Genomic DNA, 23,578 nt, shown 5'->3' on the forward strand with positions numbered 1-23,578 from the left:
AGTACTCTCGAATTTGAGGACCTCTTGGGTCACCACAGTGATGGCCTTTGGAGGCGCGACGATAGCCCAGTTATATCGGATGGTGGAACTAATGAATCCAGGGAGGATCCCCAATGTGATGACCCTGGTTGGAACGAATAACATCTCGAGAAGTTAGGATGAGGAGGAAGTACTATGGGAGTCAATGATGGTGTGCTTGTTCACTACTCTCTGGCAGAAGTTCAGTGAAATAATATCTTGAGGAATCTCGCAAGTCGGAATGCCGGAAGGATGATCCTCATGGACATCGAACATGAGTTAAGAGCTATGGATCACGTCAGGCTAACCACGGACGGCATCCACTTCGACAGTGTAGATGGACAGGCTTGGTTGAACAGAGTCATCCAAGAGCGGTTGGATAAGTTGGAAATAGAATTCTTTGACACAGGAGTGCTGAAGGAGGAGGGAGCATCAAACGAACCGGTGATTACCACCTTTGTGCCTCCTAATCTGGAAACACGCTCGAGGACGGTCCCAGCTCAAAGAACCAGTTCAAAGAACGGACGTTCAAGATCAAATGGGAGAAGCGCCCATGAGGAGTACCATAAGTCCTAGGAGAAGATTAGGGCCTGTCAACCCGACGGAGTAAACAATCAGCACCTCCAGATCGGACACGAGATCGGAGACAACAAGTACCAGTCGAGAGGACAGATGCCCTGATAGAGGCTCTTTGATGTGGTCGAGGCACATACCTTCTCCCTGGCACATATACAAGGATGACCTGATGAAATTGTACCTTCAGATGGTGAGCTTCGCAGCGGATGCCAGGAGGATGCTGAATGGAGCGAGGTTATCGGTCAGTGGACTGTACTCGATAACAGGCGTAGACTGGTTAATAGCTGCTGGCATAAACTTCAGCTCCACGACGGCCTTGAGGTTTGCTGATCTAGAGGGACTGCCCTCTAACAACACAATGGGCCCAGTGAACGCAAAACTATTGCAAGACGTGAGATTGATTGACGATGAAGGAAATTGGGAAGAGAGACCTGGGAGATTCTTGACGACGAGGGCACCGTTTGGACAGCATGTCAAGATGTTCAGGCAACTGAGGACACCCCCTGGTCATGTGAAGGAAAGAATATACCCGAAACTAGTGAGTCAAGTTGGTGACGTTCAAAGATACGGCGGATTGAAAGCGATAAAGAAAGATGAGACCCATTTCGCCGCATATGACAAAGCAGAAATAAGGAAGGCCAAGATCATGATAGTAGCGAATTCAGAGTTCGTGTATACTTCCAAGTCTCTGTTTTGGCCGGACTTCATCGTAATGGCAGCGGTCGATCTGGACCTACTGCAATCGGTATATCTGGCTATAGGGGTACAAAGACAGACGGACATGAACCCAATTACGATGGTGTTTGCTGACATCAATGACCATCTACACAGAAGAGGTTTTCTGAGCAGACTCAGAGATCCTACAACGGCAGAGAATGCTGTGTGGCCAGCGATAAAAGATATCCTTGAGTCAATGGGTGAAGTGGTGGATGCGACGATGGAGGGGTCGTTCACCAAGGTAACACCGAGATTAGTGTTCGCACTGTCTCCGGGGTGCGCATATCTCCCGGATGGATTGAAATTCGTGTATGCGATCGTGACCTTGCTTTTGGAAGAGAAATATGATGTAATCATATCGGCCCCGAATCGCATGATAGAGATGGAGAACCTGAGACCACTCAGGGCTGAGCTACCTGCGGTGTGGTCGAATATCTCGAACGCGATGAGTGGATTGAAGGACCATACGCTGCACATGTTAGTGTTGGATGAGGTGCTGGGGTTGGAACTGTCCAATTTCAGTCGACAGCTCAAACTTAAACCGGGAATAGACGACGACCATCGAGTGGTCATAGCGATGTCAAACGACTTGTGGTTCCGAGCAATGGAAGTGACAGGTGAAAAAGAGAAAAGGAAAAATTCCCAGGAGACTAGAGCTCATTTGGAGGCAATGGTTTTGAGAACCAAACCGGAGGCCAACCAATGGCTACACCTAAGTCGTCAAGTAGCGGCATTGGGTGCAGATGCTTTTGAGCAGGGCCCCGTAATGACCACGAGGATCCAGGCCTACTTGCTAAAGGAGGTGAACCTGGCGGAAAATGCTGAAGAAAAGACAGCTGAGTTTGTGAACAGAATGTGCCAGATTACCCTGGAAACCTTCTGGACCCAGGAAGTGAAGGTGGAAGAAGGCTTTGAACAAACAGATAGCATGATGGAAGGGTTGGGAGCTGGATGGACCGCGTCCTTCCTGGCGAAAGTCTACCCGAAAGTCTCTCATTACTTGATAAAGGAATTCCTCCAAGCAGTAGTGGAAGTATCAATTGTGGAACTATTAGCCTTGTTCGTGACGTTTGGAGCAGAGAGTTTCGTGAAAGGACCGGCAGTACTGCTCACCGAAGGAATTCAGAACCTGCGGTTAGAAAGGCTTCTAACATTGATTGCGATTACCCACGGAAACTTGGGAGGACTAATGAAACTGACACGTTATCCAGAGCAGATGAGAGAGAATGTGAGGAGGTTCGACATGAAGAAAGCCACGGACTCGTGGAATAAGATAAGAGACTGGAGACACATTTTTATCCAGTGCCTCTTACAACAAAATCGTTTTGGAACGGGAGAAGATGAGACTATCGAAAGAGAAGAGGATGTGAGACGACATGTTGACTGACCGATCTGAGCTTGGCTATGAGGACCGATCCCTCAGCGTTGATCAGAGGAGCCATGGAGTTTGTGACAGTGATCTATGGACCAATAGTCACGTTTGCGTTCCCTTATGTTAAAGTGGAGGCGTATAGGAGGTCGGTGCTGCACCTGAACCTCATATCAGCAGTGGACGGTAGTGCGCTGAACTGGTGTGAGCAGCGCGCATAGTAGGAGCTCATGAGTGAAGCTCTGGAATCTGAGACCCTATGACAAAACGAATGCTGAAATGACCAGAGTTCCTCGTCTCACTGCAGCATATCACAAGGTGAGAGAAGAGACGAAAGACTGGGGTGATTACGAGAAGCTGCCGGAAGCAATCCCTGAATTCTCTCTGATAGGAAGGATGTTGATCGGAGCAGTCTCCGTGGTACAAACTCCTAGGTTGAGAGCATTTGAAACCAACGAGAGGAGAGTGGGGAAATTCTTGGAACGATGGATACATACTTTGTGGGAAGGTATGCCGCCGTGTTACAGTATACACGATTTGCCTACACGGATCAAGCGACGAGATGGCGAAAAAGCAACGCCGCGCCTCCCAAGCCCGAAAGATTCGATAAGGAATGGGCGGGATTAGGCCTGGCACCTATGAAGATGAGAGGCAGGACCGAGCTGTCTGAGGCCTCCTTGATCCTGACCAGTGTGAAACCGGAGTTGACAGTAGGAGGAACAATGCGGACGAGAACCTTCTTAGCACCCTTCGGCTGTGAGGAAATCAAAGTGGTCCATGCGAAGAGGAAGATATATCGGCCGGTACACTGATCATACCGAAATTTCCGGAAGGAGCCGAAAATGAAAAGCAAGGACCCTCATGCTCGAAGAGGAATACGTCAGAAGGAGATGATGGACAGGGAGGGAGCCGTCAAACAGAAAAACCGATGCAACAAGATGCAAATCAAGCTGGTGGGGAAGACGACAGGGCATCGACAGTGGGAGTATCCAGCCTGGATTTCAATTTCCTCTGTGACTTTGAGAATAACGCGGATACGTTTGCGGCGACTGAGCCAGCAGATGAAGGCACATCGACACTGGAGCCTCCGTCTGCCTTTACAGAAATAAAATGGAATTTGCCGGCGAGCAGCTCTCTGGGCAACTCGAAGAATAACGAACAAAGACTCCTCATGGAATCACCAAGGAGAAGAAGAATAGAAGGCTCTGCAAGAGTACCTTTCTTGGGAACGTTGCCCGAAGAAGAGTGGGAAGTACATCACCGAGAAAATGAGAATAGGACGGGATGCAAATTGGACAGAGTGGCGTTCATGGAAGAAGTCTGGACCGTGGTTCAGAGCTATGGGACCCAGTCCATTCTGAAAACGGGTCTCAACCAACCCTTGATGAGGGAAGTCCTTGACAAGCTTGATGATTGTGAAGGGAGACTGAGTGAGTTGTTGATCGACTCAGCCACTGATGAAAGTGAAGCGAATTCTCCCATCAAGATGACACCGCAGGATGATAAGGGAGAGGTAGTATATCTGTCAAGAACCAGAAATTGGTGATTGATAAGATCAACGAGATGAAGATGAAATTGGGCAGCAAAGTGATACCGAGGAGAGTAGGAAAGACAAAGGTGGATTCAGAGATATCGATGAAAGCTGTCAATTCAGCGAGGAGAAAACGAGTCGAAGAGGTCATGGATTTGGGACAAGGTAATTATCAAATGCCTGGCACGGAGAAGATGTTAACTGATGTAGCGATGGTGCCACCCATTCTCATGGCTGGGATAAAGTCAACAGGCTACAAATCCAAAAGGAGTGACCGCACTCTGACTGGAGCAACCTTGGAAATGGCCAATGTGGAGAAAGCACAACGAAAGACTTTAAGCCATCTCCCATGAACCACGGAAAAGGAAGTGTCGCAGGACAACTAGTACCAGTGGAGTATAACCGACTGACAGTGTCAGAGACTGTGTCGATAGATGAAACCACCGGTGGATACATGGAGATGTTGGAGTACCAAAACTCGGCTAGAGGGTACGTGATGGCTCTGGAAGACAAGGGGTTCATGGAGAGTTATCTGGAGACAATGTTGTCAGGCACCGCCCTCAAGGAGAAAGCGTACGGGACTTTCGCGTCGTCTGAGTTGCAGGCAGAAACGATGGAGCAATTGGTGAGCCTTCCATGGAAAGCAGTGGTATTACGGTACTTCGAAGAAGAGATGAGGACTGCGCCAAGAATACACGCTCTCATGGCGGTACCTTACTTGAGAACCGAATTGCAACTCAGGTTCGCCTGGTGCATGATGGGACTGACTCGCGAAGAATATGATTCAGAAGAAAGGAAGAGATCAAAAGAGGAGAAGGTTTTCCTTATGACGAACCTGAGGGATCTGATAATTCAAGAGGGAGCAGCAGTAGCGTGTGCGAAGCGGAGAGACGTTCTCTGTTTCATTCGATTCATGATAGAGCAGATTTCAGTACCAGCATTGAACACCTGTGTCAAGATGCTGAGGGAGGACGATGAACGAGCAAAAGCCTTACTCTTGCTAGCACTGCTGGACATGCATCAAAGCAAGCCGATGAGGGTGAACATGAAAGAACCTGAGGAGTTAGAGCCCATGAGAAGGATAGACGAAATCAGGAGATTCTCAAACAAAGAACTGAGGCTCACTAAAGAATCTATGGGGGCATTGCCGAAATCCAGTGAATACTGTGGACCGATCAGGAAGAAGTCATACAGCTACGTGTCCGGAGTCATAGGGATAGCGTACAACCCTTTCCTGAGTGAGGACATACGTGATTGCTTCTTTGATTACGAGCAGGCAGTGTTGCTAAGATTCTGGACGTCGAAAATTGTAACGATTAAGAGCGCTACTAATCCGCAGACCAAAGTGGCACTGGTCTTGGAAGAAGAGGTGACTGCACCTTCCGTACCAAAATCCGACGAAAGAGTGGAGTTTGGGTTGGAATTCTCAGATGAATTGCTGAGAACGAGCTTGATGGTAGTATGGGAGCTGATGAGACCATCATGGTGTCCTAGTCCCAGTGCCGACTCGATATTACGGGCGACACAAAATGTGCAGAGGGAACTGAATGCAGACTGCAACCTACGTGACCTTAACATCATATAAAATGTGATGAGAACAGCTTCTAGGAGCAATGGGGAAGACAAAGTGGAGTTGCCTGGCAGGGGACCAGAAGACTGGGTTATACCTGGTAGCTGTCTGGCGGAAGTCTGTGGACTGGATGGTCACGTTTGTGGAGGTCCAGATTGTGTGAAAACCCTAGAAAGACAACACAAGCAATTGACGATATTGTTTGATAATGTCGTGATGAAAGCAAGGACGGAAACGGAACTGACCGCAGATTGCCATGGAGGAACCGAGGTGAATCTAGTGACTGCGCTAGGATTCTTCACTTGTTTGATTTTTTAGAGTCAGTATTGAATCTAGAGCAGAAAAACGAGATGGTCACAGCTATCAGTGCAGAAGTGTTCCCAGGAGTTTTGCAAACTGAGCAAAAGCACATAGGAAAATGGAGGGAAGCGATCGAGGTGGAAATGAACATCAGACACAGTGAAATTTTTTGTAGACCATCAGGAGCACGATATTTGCTGGGATCGGCAGTAGCTCCAATTTGTAAGAGCAGATACCCGGTGCGTTTTGTAGCTGTGGATGTAAAGAGTACGAGAACGATAGTGAATCAAGCCTTCTCAATGCTAAAGTGTGTGAGACTAACGAGAATGTCCGAAAAATCTTATGAGTTGCTATGTAAGATGTGCTCAGCAGTTCCAGAGAGAACAGGGAGGAGTTGGAATTGAGACTGGGAATGAAGTTCATGGGATACGTGAGTGGGAACTTCAGTGACTTTGAGAGACAGAAACAGAGAGGATCAACTGTGACAGATTACAATACAGTAGACGAGAATGATGAAGTCCACCGGGTGATGATGGAAGAGGAACCGTTACTGGAAGCCTCGGGAAAGCGTAATTGGAGGAGCATCATGTTGACACATGACGAGTTTCCCTGCCACTGCCTGCTGCAGACCTGGTGGTATCCCGAGCGTGGTAATCTGGTGTTGATCTGGGACTCTGGAGAGTTGCTCTCCATGGGTTTACCAGACTCATCGGAGCTCATAACAATAGTGATAGTGGGAGTCATGATGGCGATACGATGGCTGGAAGCTCATGTGAGAGATAACAATAGACAGGAAACGCGAACGAGAGAACAGTTGCAGAAATTGGATTGTCTAAAAGATTTAGATCTTTTTGAAACAATGTGCAAGATCCTAAACATTCCGATGGAAGTGAAGAAGATATGGACAAGAAGACGATTGATGCCATGGTTCAGAACTAACATGACTGCATGGTTGTACGAGTATGCCAAAAAGCATATGTCGAAGCACGGCAGAGTGTACAGTGGATATCAGCTGGACATTGGAGCAGGAGCCTTCAAGCGAGCCTTCGTGACTCATCGGAATGCAGTGACCACCGCTGTGAAAAGAATTTCCAGGACAAGTGAACGTAGTGGAAAGGAGAAGGAGGAGATGTTGAAAGAAGATTTGGAGAGAAACGTGACGTTATGTCTCCACAACAGCTTCTGCAGGAACAGAGAATCTAACGTGGATCCCCTACCTTGTTGTAAACAAAGGGTAGAAGAGCAGAAGTGTTGGAGGACTGCTTCCAACAGCGTCAGAATGGCTAAAGATGTTTTGCAAGACACAGAAAGTGAAAATGCAGAGTCAGTGTCACAGGAGGAGGAGATGAAACATTGACAAATGGTCGAAAGAACAAGATGCAAAAAGAAAGAAAATTAGAAGAGTTTAGAAGTTTTAGAACTTCTAAACGATGAAAAGATAAACAAAGAAGTGACGAAGAAGAGGAAGTAAAAACTCAGAATTGTTTTATGTGTGTGAAAAAAGTCAAGTGAGAAACTAAGCAACCAAGTTGTAATTGAAAACTGAAACATTTAGTTGAGTTGTGAACATTAAAGAATTTGTTGCATTTATTAATCTGCAATTTGATTTTAATTAAGTGGCTTTAGAGACACTTATTACTTATTTAGAAAGGCTTGAGTAAGAAGTATATTTAAATATTCCAGCCTGCATGATCGTTTGTAATCAATTAGGACGATTAATCACTTTGTGGTGAAATGAAGGACTTGGATAATCTCTTGAAGAGGGAGATTGTTTCATTGTGCTTTCTAACCACAAAGCTTACTTAGTTTTAAAATTCAGGACAATGACATGCAAGATTTCCGAAGGAAAGAAGCATAGTAGGATAATTTTAGCTTGTTGGTTGGCAGGACTGTCCTGCAAACCAACATCTTTTAAAATTCAGGAGAAAAAGTTTTAAAATCAGGACATTGGAAGTCAGAAAAGATGTTTTATCTTAGGTCATATCCTCAATGTGCAGATTAATGAAAGAGTTTGAAGACTATAGTGATGTGGTGTGATGCCAATTATATTCTGCAGTGAGTCGATGTGACGTGGATAAAAGTATTTTCGTGCATTTTGTAAATTCTGTTCGATGGCACTGTATCTATTTTACGAGCATTGCGTGATTCAATGAGGACATTGACCGGACTGTCCGGGAGTATGTGACATTCGACCAGAATGTGCCAAAATGCAATCTCTGCCATTTAGTCATTTTAGCAGCGAGCCTTCCGAGTTGGTGATTTTGAAGGGTTAAGAACGTTATTCGAACGATTGAACAAAACGTGAAGGTTGAAGGATTCGAAAATTCCTAAATTTTAAATTTTCGAAGTGATGACGTAACATTTTTGAGAAACGTCAGAAACGGCCATTTTGACAAAAAGTCGAATAAAAACAGAACAACATTAGTTGCGATTGCGAGAAGGACGAAAATAGTAGTTGAAAAAAGACAACGAGTCACAGAGTTATACAAACCTTTACCTTCCCTATTATCATCTGAATCGAATTTAATTAACATCTGAATTCATTTTGCTAGGATGAGAGGCTAGGAGTTGGGGGAAAAGGTTAATCCATCTTCGATGGAGATGATGGTTTTTATGTACTGAACAAAAACAATAATATATCAATAAGTAGTAGTAGCCCTGTTTTTAGGAGTGACCTCGTGGTCTGGGGATACTGAGACCCAGCCATGAGCTCACTATTTCTGCATGTATCTAAATTAATTTGAGTGTTTTGACCGAAGCCGAAAGCAGTAACGTTTTTGTCGACCCGATGTTAGAAAGACCACCAAAAGAACTGGCTCTGGTAGAGACGGTTAAAAGCATGTAAAGCTCTGTTTAGACGTTGGCAAGTCGTCTTAGGACCTCGCTTTATTTTTCGTCGATATGTATCTTCCGGGCGAATGTTACACAAATTCATTACATCAAATTTTTGTTAAAAACTTAAAGGTTTTTTTTGCGTACAGTTTGCGAAATAAATTGGCGCAAATCAACCAGAACAACCGACGATTTAGAAATTACTATTTTTGAAAGTCAGCCTTAAGCAAGGCTGAACCAAGTTAGCACAAAAAAAAGTTAAAAACGTTTAAATGGGACTAAAGACCCTCGAGCCTACATGTATTAGGGTCTGAGTATGAGATGATCTGAGCCCGGTTGACTGGCGCGAGGGACTATTCTCTTGGCCGCAAGGTCTTTGATTTTTTTTGTGCAGAAATAGCACGCTGTACTAATATCAAGTTTTTGCTGTAGCAGGCATCCTCCGCCCTCAAAAAATGCGGAACGGGAGCAAAATATTGTGACATTCGACCAAAATGGACGAAAATGCAGATTCGAAATTTTAGCAGCTAACCTTCCGAATTGACATTTTTGAGAGATTAGTAAAATTATTGGAACAATTAGTTAAACGATGAAGGTCAAGATATTCTGTTATTTTGAAATTTTAAAAATTCAAACTGAAAAGTCGCACTTCCGAGAAACGGCAAAAACCGCCAGTTTGGAAGAAAGCCAGTAGAAAATCAGAACGACAATAGTTGCGACGAAGATCAAAAAATAGAGGATAATAATCGAAGAAAAAGCCGAGTTAGCAGAGACCGCTCCGAGTTGCAACGATTGTGTCGCTACAATCAATGCAAGGCCGTTCACAACAACGGTGAAGGGTAGAAAAACAGCCTTCCGGAAGGAAGATGAAGGCATTATTTCGCCGGACTCAGGAATCTGGAGGGGTCTCGGGATTTGAACTGAAACTGTTTTATATAAATTTTTAGCTTCCCGTTTATGTCTTGAATTGATATTATTTAACACCTGAATTCATTTTCGAGGAGTTGGGGGAAAAGGTTGATCCATCTTCGATTGAGATGATGATTTTTATCTACTGAACAAAAACAATAATAATTTAAAAAATAGTATTAGCCTTGATTTCGGGAGTGACCTCGTGGTCTGAGGATAATGAGACCCAGCCATGAGCTCACTAATTTTTCATGTAATTAAGTTAATTTGAGCGTTCTGGTCGAAGCCGGAGAACAGTAACGTTTTTCTCGACCCGATGTTGGAAAGACTACCAAAAGAACTGGCTTTGGTACAGACGGTTTAAAGCATGTAGAGCTCTGTTTAGACGTTGGCCCGTCGTCTTAGGACCTAGCTTTATTTTCGTCGATATGTACTTCTGGGCGAATGTTAAATAGATGTTTTTATGGCGCTCCTGGGTGTTATTCTTTCTTAACATCATTACCGGCAGAACCGTTAACGAGCACTCCGCGCCGAGCGGATGCTCACATTAACGCCCTCAATAGGCCATAACTGCCGGGGCGGAAGGGTAGTTCGGAACGCGGAAATCTTCCGGATTACCATGAATAGCTTTTTAACCTAGTTAAGACCAAAATTTCACGAACCAGGAAGGGTGGGGGGATCGGCCATTATCTCGTTCCCTGAGAGGTCTGTGACCAAAAACGATAAAAGAAAAATAAGAAACCAAACAAAAAGTAGTATAGTACCCCAGAAAAACAAAAACAAAAACAGAAAAAATAACCGAAAAAAACCAAAAACAATAAAAAAGTAAAAAATCAGTAGAAATCATCCCCCCAGACAAGATGAGATCCGGCCCCCCGTTTGTTGTTGATAGATATATTGTTGTTTCAGGCGTTTATATCAGTCAGGGCTGTTACGATCAATTTTGTGGCCCGTTTGTGAGGCCTGTACTGTCGGGTTATTTGAGTATTTAAGCACGTTAATGCTAATTTGCGCTCAATCAGGAAAGGGTCTGCTGATTTGCGCTCAATCCGGAAGGCTCTTGGGAGAAGACTGATCCGACAAGCAGTACAAGGAGCAACAAGAAGAGGCTCAATGACAACAACAATCGACTGTTGGGTTTCGTTAAAAAGTTTTGTATTCCTTTTGGTACAAAAAGTAAGATAGTAATCTGTGGGGGGCTCGACAGTGCTGCACTGTAGTGACCCTTCACCGAACTGCGAATATCCAAGATAGGCACCGGAGGGGTACAGTATTACTAATATTATTACTTATGTAGCCCAGATTAATACTCCTATGTCGTTTTTCAGTAAAAAACGCGGAAAACAGACAGATTTTTAGGATCAAAATAGCGATATTTTGATCCCCCCACAATTCGCGATATTTTTTTGAAACAGAAAAATGTCGATATTTTTTGAAACGGAAAAAAGCGCTAAGCTAAATTAGTGTGTTAAATCGTAATTGCACTACTATAAAAGGTAGAACCGGTTAAGTTTAGTTCCGAAGTGGTTGGAACTATTTTAGTACAAAAAACCAAATTTTCCGAAAGCCTTCCGGGTTACAGAGAAATCGAACTTAACGTGTTTGATTCAATGGATTCATAAATCCGGAGGGGTCCAAATAGCATAGTTTTTTGCAAATTTTTTCAACTAAAGCGTTTTAGATCGGGTTTTTTTGCATTGAACTAGAAGAGTATAGGCCTTCTGAGCTCGGATCAATAATTTTTAGGTCGAAAAGATAAGAATTGCGGAAAAAGTTTGGCGGAACCTATAAGAGAGAAAATTTTCGAATTTAGAAAAAAGACATTTTTTTTCAATAACTTTGGAACGACTGGACAGATCCAGTTGATCTTGGTACCATAAGATCAGAAACTAGCTGAGCTTGCTAATGGGAACAAAAATTATGCGAAAAAAAAGCGCGAAAATTTTTTGAGATTGTTTTTAGCAAATTCACCAATTCGGGAGATTACACCCTTCACGTTTTATAAAAAATTTTTTGGAAAGTCCATACACTCCTACCAAAAGATGATAACGGTTGAATAAAGCAATTTTAAGCGTTTCTAGACAAAAATGGAAGGCTAAAGGCAAAAGAAAACCTTAGTCGAGTCGAAATGGGGTTAGCGATAAGACCCTTTACCGTTAGTGTGAATTATCAAAAAAGAGGCTTAACTTCAATCCCGAAGGGTCAAGGGAAGGACCACATACCCTTCTTAGTTGATTCAAACAGCATAATAGCATCGGAGAACGTATCCGGAGGGGTATAGGTTGAAAATCAAGGAAGTCTCCGTAAAGTTATTTTTACAAAACCGGATGGCTCCCAATCCGGAGGGGTCCAAAGTCTTTCTAATTCGGAGGGGTCCCAATCCCGAGGAGTCTTGTTTTCACGAAACCGGAGGGGTCCCAATCCGGAGGGGTCTCAGTTTTGCCAATCCAGAAGGGTCGAATTTTTTCCAATCCGGAGGGGTACTGTTTTTTTTGTCAACCCGGAGGGGTATTTTTTTAATTAAAGGTCTTAGGTAAACAGAAGAAAAGATAATAGTGAGGGGTATTAGGTTATTAGGAGACAGGCTAGGAACCAGTGACTGCCCTGGTAGCTTGGCTTTCAAAAAAGACCAGACCAAAACAAAACAGGTCCAAACTCGGATATTGGCGACACTATGTCTAAATTAAAAAACAGTGTGTAACTCGTTGGTGTGGATTGAAATCCAAAAATTTTCTGAGAAAATTGACTGCCCGAGGATTTTAGTATATCTAGCTCGGGGCGTCCGAAGGCAGATAGGTAACACAGTACTCGGTGGGTGCAATAGACGCCCACTTGAGAAAAATACTGCCTTCGAAGTTTTGTCTGTTTGGTGCAGCACCAGCAGGGAAAGCTCTTTCTTGAAAATACAAGTTCGGCTATTGTATTGCGACCGACTAAAAGTACAATACACATACGTTTTTCATAGAATTATTCTTATTTTGTTGTTTTTGATTTTAAATCAATAAAATTTGTGCTTGATTGGGTAGTGAGAACACTATCTTTTAAATTGACTGATATCGTCATACTGTGCTAGTTCTCGAATCTTACGACCAATAATCGATTATTGTGAATAAATTGTATACACGCTGTACACTGATAATATACTAGGATTCGTGGTCACTATTTAATAGAAACTTTTGAAATTTATTGTGCTGTGTTATTATTATCAAAATTCAAACTAGAAGGACACTAGCAATCGAATTGAGTGTATATGTAGTAAGAACTGATAAATTGAAAATGAGTCTAGACAAGTCAAGAATTTCCTAACTTAGTGAAAGCTCTAGGAAATTCGTACCAGAGAAGCAAAGAAAAACTATGAACGACCCTTTTGTGGAAAGGATAACACGAACCCGGACCGACAAAGGGGAGTCGGTTTTAGGCCAAATCGTTGAAACCAGGAGTCAAAAGTCTGCAGAAGAGCAAAAAGCAATGCTAGAGGTGGAGGTTCATCCGGACCAGGCCATGCATGAGAATCACGAAATGCATGGATCGGAAGATAGAGGAAACAGAAGGCTAGCGAGTGAATCTACCCCGGTAGAGCAAGGCGAAGATTTTGCCACTTCCACCGGAACATTGGACCGAGAGGAGATGTCGGAACTGTCCGACATCTCTACAGAAATTGCGGCAACTAGAAGATCTCCCACAGACAACACTACGATGGCAGGCGTGACGGAGAAACAGGCAACGTCCGCATCGTTTTCGGAAAGAGTGAAGAACACTTTTGGAAACATCTTTCCGTTTACCATGGGAGCGGGTTCAGGCGATGAAGGAGAATCCCAGGAGGAAGAAGAGGACAATGACGAGCAAGTTGACTTTGGATCTCGAGTCAGCCTCAATAGTTCGACCCAGGAGAATGAAGCATACGCCGAAAGAGAGACTGGAGCCAAGAACTAATTTGGTGTGTTGAGAACGATGAGCAAAGACACAAACACACCAGGCCAGTCAAGAGACTTTGTGAGTATGACAAATTCGAAAATGCGAACGGGGCAGAATAGAAATACAGGGCTAACCAACGCAACAGCGGATCCGGAGGTGGATAATGAAATGACGTCGAGTCAGAGAATCAAAGCCCGAATCTCGACCAGCAAAAGGCTACCTGGGATTGACAGAGTGACACCGCCACTGGTGACACCACTGGTAGAAAACGGAGCATCACTTAAAGAAGAATTGAAAAACATAGTGGGCAGTATAGGAGAACAAAATGAACAGATGTCCATAAGAATGAGTGAACTAGAGAGAGCAGTCCACCTTGAAAGAGAAAGTCTGCGGGAAGAAACAAATCGAAACAGACAAGAAGCTGGTAGAAGCGAAAAACGCTTGAAGGAAAGAACAGACGAACACTTGGCGAAGAACTTGTCGAAGTTGACAAGGGAAGCGGAACAAAGAGAGTTACGGTTAAGAGACGACATGAAGAAGTTATGAACTCAACAAGAGCAGACTCTTGGGACTCTTGACACAAGGATGAATGCGATGATGGAGAGGCGAACTCAGGCTATCATGGACAGGTTGGACAGGCTACTAGGCAGCAGGAGTGGACCAAGAGAAGGGGAACCGAATTCAGGAAGTCCCAGCAGGGAACCGAAGGTGAATTTCAATGACCATCAAAAGAGGAGGACATATAGATCCACTAGAGGTATGGGCAGCTCATCGGGCTATGCCACAAGGTATAAGAGAACATGGGGCCCAAACAGTAGAGCAAGTTGAACAGGGAACAGACAGACCTCAAACAAACGACCGACGCTAGGCACACGTGCGACTAGGAGAGGTGATTCCAGCAACAGGAGACATGCCAGCCCAGGGAGGAGTCAGGTGGGCCAAGGAGGAAACAGTCACGGCGATTCGGATTGCAGGGATGCACCAAATACAGAACCCTTAACAGGGGACGACGAGACTCAGGCGGGGCACTCAAGAGATGCTACGGCAATGACGACAGCCTTTGAACACCTAAACAGGTCTTTGGAAACATTCCTTACGAGGTTATCCAGAACCAATGAACGCAGTGAGAAGTCCAGAAGAGCCTTTAAGAAACCAAGATGCTATAAAGACGAATGTGATGGCTGTATTGATACCTGGTTAGAGGTAATGAAACTGCATTTCGAGTAAGGGGACTTGTCAGAAAGGCAGGAGTGCAGTGCGCTCACCAGTAACTTGGAAGGGACAGCCCTTAACTGTGTGATGGACAAAAAGCAAAATCAGCGGGACAGAGCTGAGAAAATTTTTGAAATCTTGTTAAATCGTTTTGGATCAGGGATGAAGTGGCACCAGGCAATGATGCGCTTCGGGAAACGGAGGCAACGAGAAGATATAACGATAAACAAGTTTCTAGACGACTTGGAAATGTTAAGAAGACGCAACCAACCGAATGCGTCAAACAGAAAGATGAACGTTGCAGTAGCCTCAAAATTCATCGATGGTGTGAAGAAGGATGAACTTCGAACAAGGCTAGCAACGCGTTACACACCACTATCAACCATTGCGCCAACACCAGAGGAGTTGAGACTCAAGTCAAAAGAATATCTTTTATTAAAACCTCCTTCGAGATCTGGATATTATAAGAACAATTTGGGCAATTTTAACAACGGACCGGCAAACCAAGGGAACAACTGGTACAAACCGAGGGATGACATGGACAAGAGACGCTCTTGTGCGAATTGCAGTTCAACGGACCATCATGTGTCAGTATGCTCATCTTGCAGACAAGGCATGAAAGCAATAGGCTTTAGCCTCGAGGGCGAAGATGCGTCAGAAGTTGACCATGAGGCTTTCATGAGAGGAGTAATTGCGAATTTCGGCCCGAGGTGTTTCTTTTGTAACTTGGGAGGTCATCTTAAATCAGATTGTCCGCAATTCTGGGATGCTGTAGCAGACATCAAGCGTCCAAGGCATGAGGACGCTTTATCGGCAGTGAAAGCCAACAAGGCTCGCCTGTTGAGTGAAGCGGAGGCGCACAGAAAAACAAACCGCAAAAGCCGGCGACGAAGAAAATGCAAGCGGTAACTGAAGAGACATGCGAACTGGAACCAGTGACTGCGGCTGACGACTTTAAGATTGTTTATAGGGCAGCCGCGAGGGATGCTCTAAATAGAATGCATCAGGAACTGGTGACAAAAGAGATCGAACAAAAAGTGAAACTCGAACTGGAAAATGAGAAACTACAGGAGAAATTGAATACCTTCGAGGCAACAGAAGTCGAAGCGACAAAAGCACCAAGTAGTTTGAGCATGAAACTTAATGTGATCTCCGGTCAGAGGTTCGGCATGGTGCCGCAAGGAAGCAAAATACAGTCAATAATCTCGGTAGCAGGACACCAGGTAATCAGAAACCTGAGTGAACCATCAGAGTTCACTTTGATGCATTTGGACACATATGCAGATTATCTGAGGCAGGTGGAGCCACGCACTGAGTCAAGAGCTGTGCGAGCACCATTTAGAACGGGCGGCCCTCGCATAAAGAAGCTTCATGGACGCTACGTGGAAGTCTATTGGCCGTATCAAGTGATGCTGAACGTAGATGGAATCAGTATTTAAACCAGGACATATGGGACAACAGATAGTGACCAGATAGGGCAGATATATTTGGGTGAGAAGGAACTTAAAGTCCGCAGGATAGGCCATGACGCCATCTGCTCGACACCAATGGCAAGAAAATCGGAGTCACAAGGCTTCTTGTGTGACGCCGATGAAAACTTGGGAAAGAATGGGCTTCACGAGAGAAGATCTAATTCCGACGAGTCTCCGACTGGCCGCCGCCAATCGAGGAGCGATTTACGTAGCCGGAAGAATACTGATAACAGTACTCCAGATGGGGGACGGGATCTATGGATAAGCTTTCTAGTAGAAGAGAATTAAGACGACGCCGATCAATTCATCTTGGGCAGAGATTTTGTCAGGAATGTTGACGTGATGATTGACTTGAACAGCGGTCAAAGACGGATTAAAAACCCGGATCGGAAGAATGATTGGAAACCAGTTAATAGAATAATAACAGACTAAAACAAGGTACCGATTTTTTTAGATAGAAAGGTAAAACTACAGCCTGGGCAGGCTGTGGTGGCAATTTTTAGAATGAGGAATTTGAATTCGTTAAGCGATAGTAAACAAGGTTGTTTAGTACCAAATCCAAATAGTCAGAGTTCGGTGATTTTAGGCCGGAGCTTCTCGGTAATTCGAAACGGGATGTGTGTCAGTGTGTTATTGAACAGACTGGACACCAAGGTTTCAATCCAGCGTGGAAAGAAGCTTGGTTACGCTTTGCCGATGAGGACCGACTATGAAGAGACACAAAATTTGAAGAAACATAGTGTGAAAGACTGTCCTTTTGATGCCAATAAAGATAAAGTTTTAAAAAGGATAAATGAATTAAAATCTATTCATAAACTGTTTTCAATGAAATCCGAAGCGGACGACGGCTAATCGAGCTGCTCGAATTTTCCGGAACGCCCCTCGTCATATGATCTAGAATCTGACAAACCGGTTTTGCCAGAGATAGAACACTTGAAAGGGAAAATAGGCGAGGGAGAGTTCGAATTACTGCGGGACGTTTTGAATCGAAACGCAGATGTATTTTCAAAACATAAGACGGATATCGGTTGCTATAACTTCGTCGAACACGAATTCGAACTTGAAGAAGGCGCCATTCCCCACAGAGAAGGCGCAAGACGAATGACGCCACATAAGTCGGAAGCGTGCCGAGCGGAGATCAAAATGTTGCTCGAATACGACATGATAGAACGTTTGAAATCGCCGTGGGCTTGCGGGGTGGTAATGGCGAAAAAGAAAGGGGGCGGCTTAGGTTTTGTTGCTACTTTCGCTACTTGAACGCGGTGTCAATAAAGGATGCTTACCCAATACCGCGAAAAGACGAGAGCCTCTCTTAACATGGTGATGCCAAATCCTTCACCACATTGGACTTGGGTTCTGCCTTCTGGCAGGTCCCTCTGCGGAAGAAGGATAGAGAAAACACCGGATTCGCGTGCGAATTGGGTTTGTACCAGTAGAAGAGGATGCCCTTCGGCTTCTGCAATGCAACGGCCCTTTTTTCAAAGACTGATGGCTCAGGCTTTGACCAGAGTGACAAAGAAGTACGGGAATCTTGTGATGTGTTACGCGGATGACGTAGATGTGTTACCCTGGAAGACCACATTGATCGGCTCGATGAGGTCTTTGGATGCATGGAAAGAGCAGGCTTGAAATGCAAACCATCGAAATGTGAAATCCTTAGGTATTCGATCAAGTATCTGGGAAGGATGGGGGATAGGCATGGTGTGAGGCCGGACCCAGAAGCAGTAGAGGCTGTGTTGACATGGAAGGCTCCGAAAACAGACACACAACTCATGAGCTTCCCAGAGTTTGCTAATTATTACCGTGAACTCATAAAAGGATATGAAGACAAGTTGTATCCAATGCAGAGGCTGATGCGCAACAAAAGAAAGACGTTCGAATGGAACGATTAAGCACAAGTTGCCTTCGAGAACATGACGCAAGAACTGTGCGAAGCGCCAGTGCTAGGCATGCCTACAGAAAAGGGCATGTATGTTCTTGACACATACGCATCGGTAGTAGCCATCTCAGGAATATTGCATCAGGAGCAAGAATGGAATGGAAGAACGGTTCTCCGTCCCATTGCATATGGCAGCAAGGTCTTGAGTGACACTTAGATAAAATATCGTGAACCAAAAGCTTAAATGTTTGCAGTAGTCACAGTCGTGGAAAAGTACCGCGCATACTTGGGGAGCGCTCCCTTTAAGTTACGCGTGGACAACAGAGCGTTATCCTGATTGAAAACCTACTCGATGGATCAGAGTTATATCGGTAGAAGGATCGTAAGATTGGATGACTACCACATGATAACCGAGCACAGGATGCGTGATAAACACCAGAATGCTGACAGCCTCAGCAAGAAGACTGAGTTCTATGAAAGATTGGAACAGAAGCAAGCCAATCAGGCAGAAATAAAGAAAGGAATCTCGTTTCTGGACAAAGAAACTTATGAAGCGCTTCCCTTAGCGAGATGGTTGGACAAGTCTGGACATCCAATTCCAGGACATCCTGAGTTACCTGTAGAGAAAGCAGGCGAGATAAAGATCCTATCCAAGAAAGACCCGGTGCCCTTGGATCTGTTGCTGCGCTCAAATCTAGTCCAGCAGGAACTCTTTCACATGAACATAAACAGCCTCTCGTTATTGGATAAAACGGTGCAGGTCACACCGTAAGTGATGCAGATGCTGGTTGGATTGTTAGTGAGAGAAGTGACCAGAGATGACCCCGAGTGGGCAGCAGCCATGGCATCCTTGACAGTCAGTGAGAAGGTGAACATCATGCCGTCAATACGACAACGCAAAGACAACGAGAGGGATTGTAGGTCAATAGTTCAGCAACTAGTATCCTCAATACCCCACGAGGTTTTAACAAGTACTTCATACGGTCGGAAAGAACAGGGGAACGATACGCAAAAGAAAACCGTTACTTTTAAGGACCAGGACAGAGAAAGTGAGAAGGTTGAACGAAAACTGGCGCAAGATTGTTTGTCCGGGGGACGAACGGTGAGATCAGCCGGCGATTTCAAGATCAACACCCGAGACCAGGAAGTCTGTCCGGGGAGTATGAGATAGATGAAAAAGTTCCTGACGAGAAACAGGACCTGGGGAACAAAGTTTTGTCCGGGGAGTTCAGATGGATGCAAAGAAGGCACATACTTGATCTGGAGGAGGGTGCAGACTCCATCACAGACTCTTCAACAGATGACAATTCCCGAAACGCAGGAACTGACACCTACTCAAACAGGAACTCGAGCTCGGGATCAGAACTGTCAGAACTAGCAATCCACACTACTAGAGGAATCTCGTGCAAGGGATCTGGATAGAGAGGTATACCAGGACCCTGACAGTGATCGCTACCTCATATCAAGCGAAAGAATCTTTGACAACGCAGCGGATGATTTGAAAACAATAGTGGTATCGAAACGTTCGATAGTCTGTTGCCACAAAAAGAAGTAGTCAGGACTGATCTTTAGCCGTTCAAATAAGAAACACAGCCGTTGTCGAAGAATTGGTGCGTTAGGATAGGAGAAGACGCGCACCAGCCCAATGAGCTTCACAGTCAAGTCAGATGAGAGTCATGAAGACATACTTGAAGGCGAGATACAGACTTTCGGACCTACTAAGGGCGCAGAGAAATGACCGCATGACAAGCAACCTGAAAAGGTGGATAGAAAATGGTGCACTAGACAAAGGTGACCTGGAAGAAGACAGTTACCGCATTCTGAGACAGTACTTCATGTAGAAAGAGGGGGAACAAGGACGGAATTGTGGTTTGCAAGAGAAGAAAAGAAGACAAAGTCCTATACAAGTATAACGCGATAGTGTTGCCGCAACTCTATCAGACAGAACTCTTATTCAGGTCGCAGGATCAGATGGGCCATCAAGGGATCGACAAAGTGTATCAGAGGATCTTGAAGCGCTTTGAGTGTCCTGTAATGAAAAAGCCATGTGAGTAGTGGGTAACAGCGTGTCTGTCATGCCAACAGGTCAAGGATCCAAGGAAATTCCTTTACAATCGATCGAGTCGTCTGAATTCAACGAGGTGGTGCAGATAGATCACCAAAAGATATGCATGACAGACAGTGGTTCTAATCAAGTCTTGGTCATGATAGATCACTTCACGAAGTATGCAGAGGCCGTGCCCTGCATAACTGCCTCAGCAGAAGAGACATGCGACCACCTGATCAAAACGTGGATAGCGAGACATGGTTTTCCGATGACGTTTCAATCGGATAATGGAACAGCTTTCATAGGAGAGCTCACGAAAGAGCTTATGAGACGCTCACAGGTTGCTCAAGCTCACTCCACGACACACCATCCCCAGACAAATGGCTTAGTGGAAAGGGAGAATCGAACATTAGTGTCGATGCTGAGGGTGTATTGTTCCAGGTACATGATCGATTGGGATAGATACCTTCCACATGTGATGAGAGCCTATAATAGCACGCAACACTCCACCACCGGAGTTAGTCCACACATGATGCCTACCGGACACGAGACGTCTTTACCCTTGACCTTTTTCTACCTAGAGTATGAGGGAAAGAAAACGTCTCCACAGGTCTACGTGAGGGATGTGATTAGACGTCAGCAAGAGTTGAACGACTTGTGTAGGCGAAATACTCAGCAAGCACAGGCAAGGCAGAGGAAAAGATTCAACAAAAAAGCAACTGGTGCAAAAATTTACTCGGTAGGAGACTACGTATGGGTATTTCAGAACGTTATACCGCCGAAAGGAACAAAAAAGCTCCTAAAAAAGTGGAGGGGACCCTCCATGTTTACCGAAGTGCATCAGGAGGGACGCTTTTATAGACTGAGTACTGGCAGAGCCGCCCACTACGAGAACATTAAGCCACCCAATCCATCGACAGAAGACTGGTGTATACCTGCAGAAATGGAAGAAGGGAGTATCTAATGATGGACCCTGCTTGTGAGGTCAACGAGAAGGGCACCAGGGAGAAGAATGATGGAAACGAGTTTGAAGAGGAAATACAAGTACACCACTGGACCTGGATCCAAATGAGGTGAACGAAGCAGACGATGAAACCTTACCCTACGCAGAGGAAGACTGGCAGGATCCCGAACAAATGGAGGTCCCCAAGAATTTGGAACCAGATCTTCCGTTCACGATACAGACTCGACAGAACGACGGGACAAGACGCAAAAAGAAATATAACCCTTACGGCGATGACTTTGTAGTAATCAGGATAGATTTGAAAAAGATATTTGAAGAAGTGGTGGGTCTAGAAGAAAAACAGTGTCACAAGACATCGACATAGTAGATGACCACGACCAGGAATGTATCAAGGACCGGTCGAAACCCGAAGTAGAATTCGACGACGAGCAACAGGAGTCCCACGAACAAGATCTCAGAAATCTGCGTGTCTTGGAGTGGCTGAACGAAATGACATCAGACCCCAAAGAGACCAGTGTCATAATTCAAGATGTAGATCGTGAAAGCATGAAATACAGGAAAACCGATTGAGATGATCCTTCCTGGGCTGCCCAGGAAGGGCAACTACTCATTCCGGCTTCCAACCCCGACTTGATATCCGGTATGCGATCGACGGGGAGGTCGACGGATATTTTTGTCCGAGGAGTGGGCGTAGGACTTACCCACACTGAAAATTTAATAATAAAAAAAATTAAGAGTAGCAAGAGAAACAAGAGACTTAGAAGCAGAAACAGGCGAAGAACCAAAGAAATCTGACATAGGGAGGGTAGTTGAGTCTTCTTTTAAGATACCAAATGAATATTCTAGTAGCATAAAATTAACAGATAGAGATTTCATACTCACAAATAGATTATGTGCGATAGCAATCACAGCAGACATGAGTTTTAGGACAGCGTAAGGGGGAGATTTTAAGAGAGAATATAAAAACATAAAATTCTTTCGGAAGCAAAGATCAGGAGTAGGGGGCGTAGCAGACTTGCCTCCGGCGGCGTCACAGATACCGAGAAAATATCTATGCTTCTTGGTGACAAGGGCGACGGAGAAGCGGCACGTGGACCCGGAAAACCTAGTCTTGTCCTTGACGAGGTTGAGAGACTTCCTTGTGGAAATGGACGTGAAGGAGCTCTTGCTTCCAGTGTACAATCCGAACAGAGGACGACTGCATGCTCGGGAGTTGTACGCGCTTATTCACGTAATCCTTTCGGATACTAATATACAAGTATACTTACATAAGAAACATTACTTCAGTATAGGCTGAGTTAAGGTGACATGCAAGAGGGTGTCGGACTAAAATATGTAATATGCGATATGTGTGTTATGTTATCTTATTTGTTATGTTATTAGGATCTTGGGTAAGGAGTTAGTGACCATGAACAACTGAAGGAAGATCTTAGGAATAGATCCAAAATTTGGACTGTCCAATCTTAGGTCGATTTTCAAATTTTTAGAGACCGATTAATTTTAATAAATTTTAGGTTCGAAATTTTTTTATCTGACTGTTTCAAATAATTTTAACGAGAAGTTAAGTGAAATTGACAAGTGTGATGTTCATGACCTCTTTTCCAGATCCTGATTGATCATTTAATTACTCACTTGAGTCAAATCACTAAATCAAATCGAATCGAACCTGAAAAGAGACTGGATAATTTCAACTTGGATGAATTGAAGGACCTGGCAGAGGTTTATGTAGGACCGATGGTAGAGGCGATCTATCGTCGGCTATTGGATCGAGACTTCGCTCTGGAGGACCCAGAGGTAGTCATGTTGCTGACCGCCCTGATAAACATCTTGGGGCATGACAACCGTGGGAACCGCCCCACGGAAGTCTTTTTGATTGCAGCATACGGAGAAAGGGGAGTTCTAGACCACTCGAACATGAGAGTGATCAGGTGGAGAAACGGGGCTCTCTCAGGGAGTGACTTGGCGAACAAGCCTGGATTGGGAAGGTGAGATGCCTTTGCCCTCTAAGCCCAAGCCTGGGCTGAGGAGAGGGCATCAAGAGATGAAAATCGAGGCTGCCTCGTCTATTTCACCACTGAGAACAGTTGTGCCAACAAAGAGGGCGAAAGTAGAACTAGGGGTTCAAACGAACCGAACCATGCAACATCTAGATGGTAAGAAAGACGAGCTGGAAAGGACCAGAAAGGAGCTAGATGAGATGACTAAGACCATGCTCAGTACGGAGGAAGATAGAGACATGTGGAAGAGATTGTTTGAAGACTGCAACA

The sequence above is a fragment of the Symsagittifera roscoffensis genome, chromosome 10, assembly GCF_963678635.1.
Source record: "Symsagittifera roscoffensis chromosome 10, txSymRosc1.1, whole genome shotgun sequence".
Taxonomy (NCBI): Eukaryota; Metazoa; Xenacoelomorpha; order Acoela; family Convolutidae; genus Symsagittifera; species Symsagittifera roscoffensis.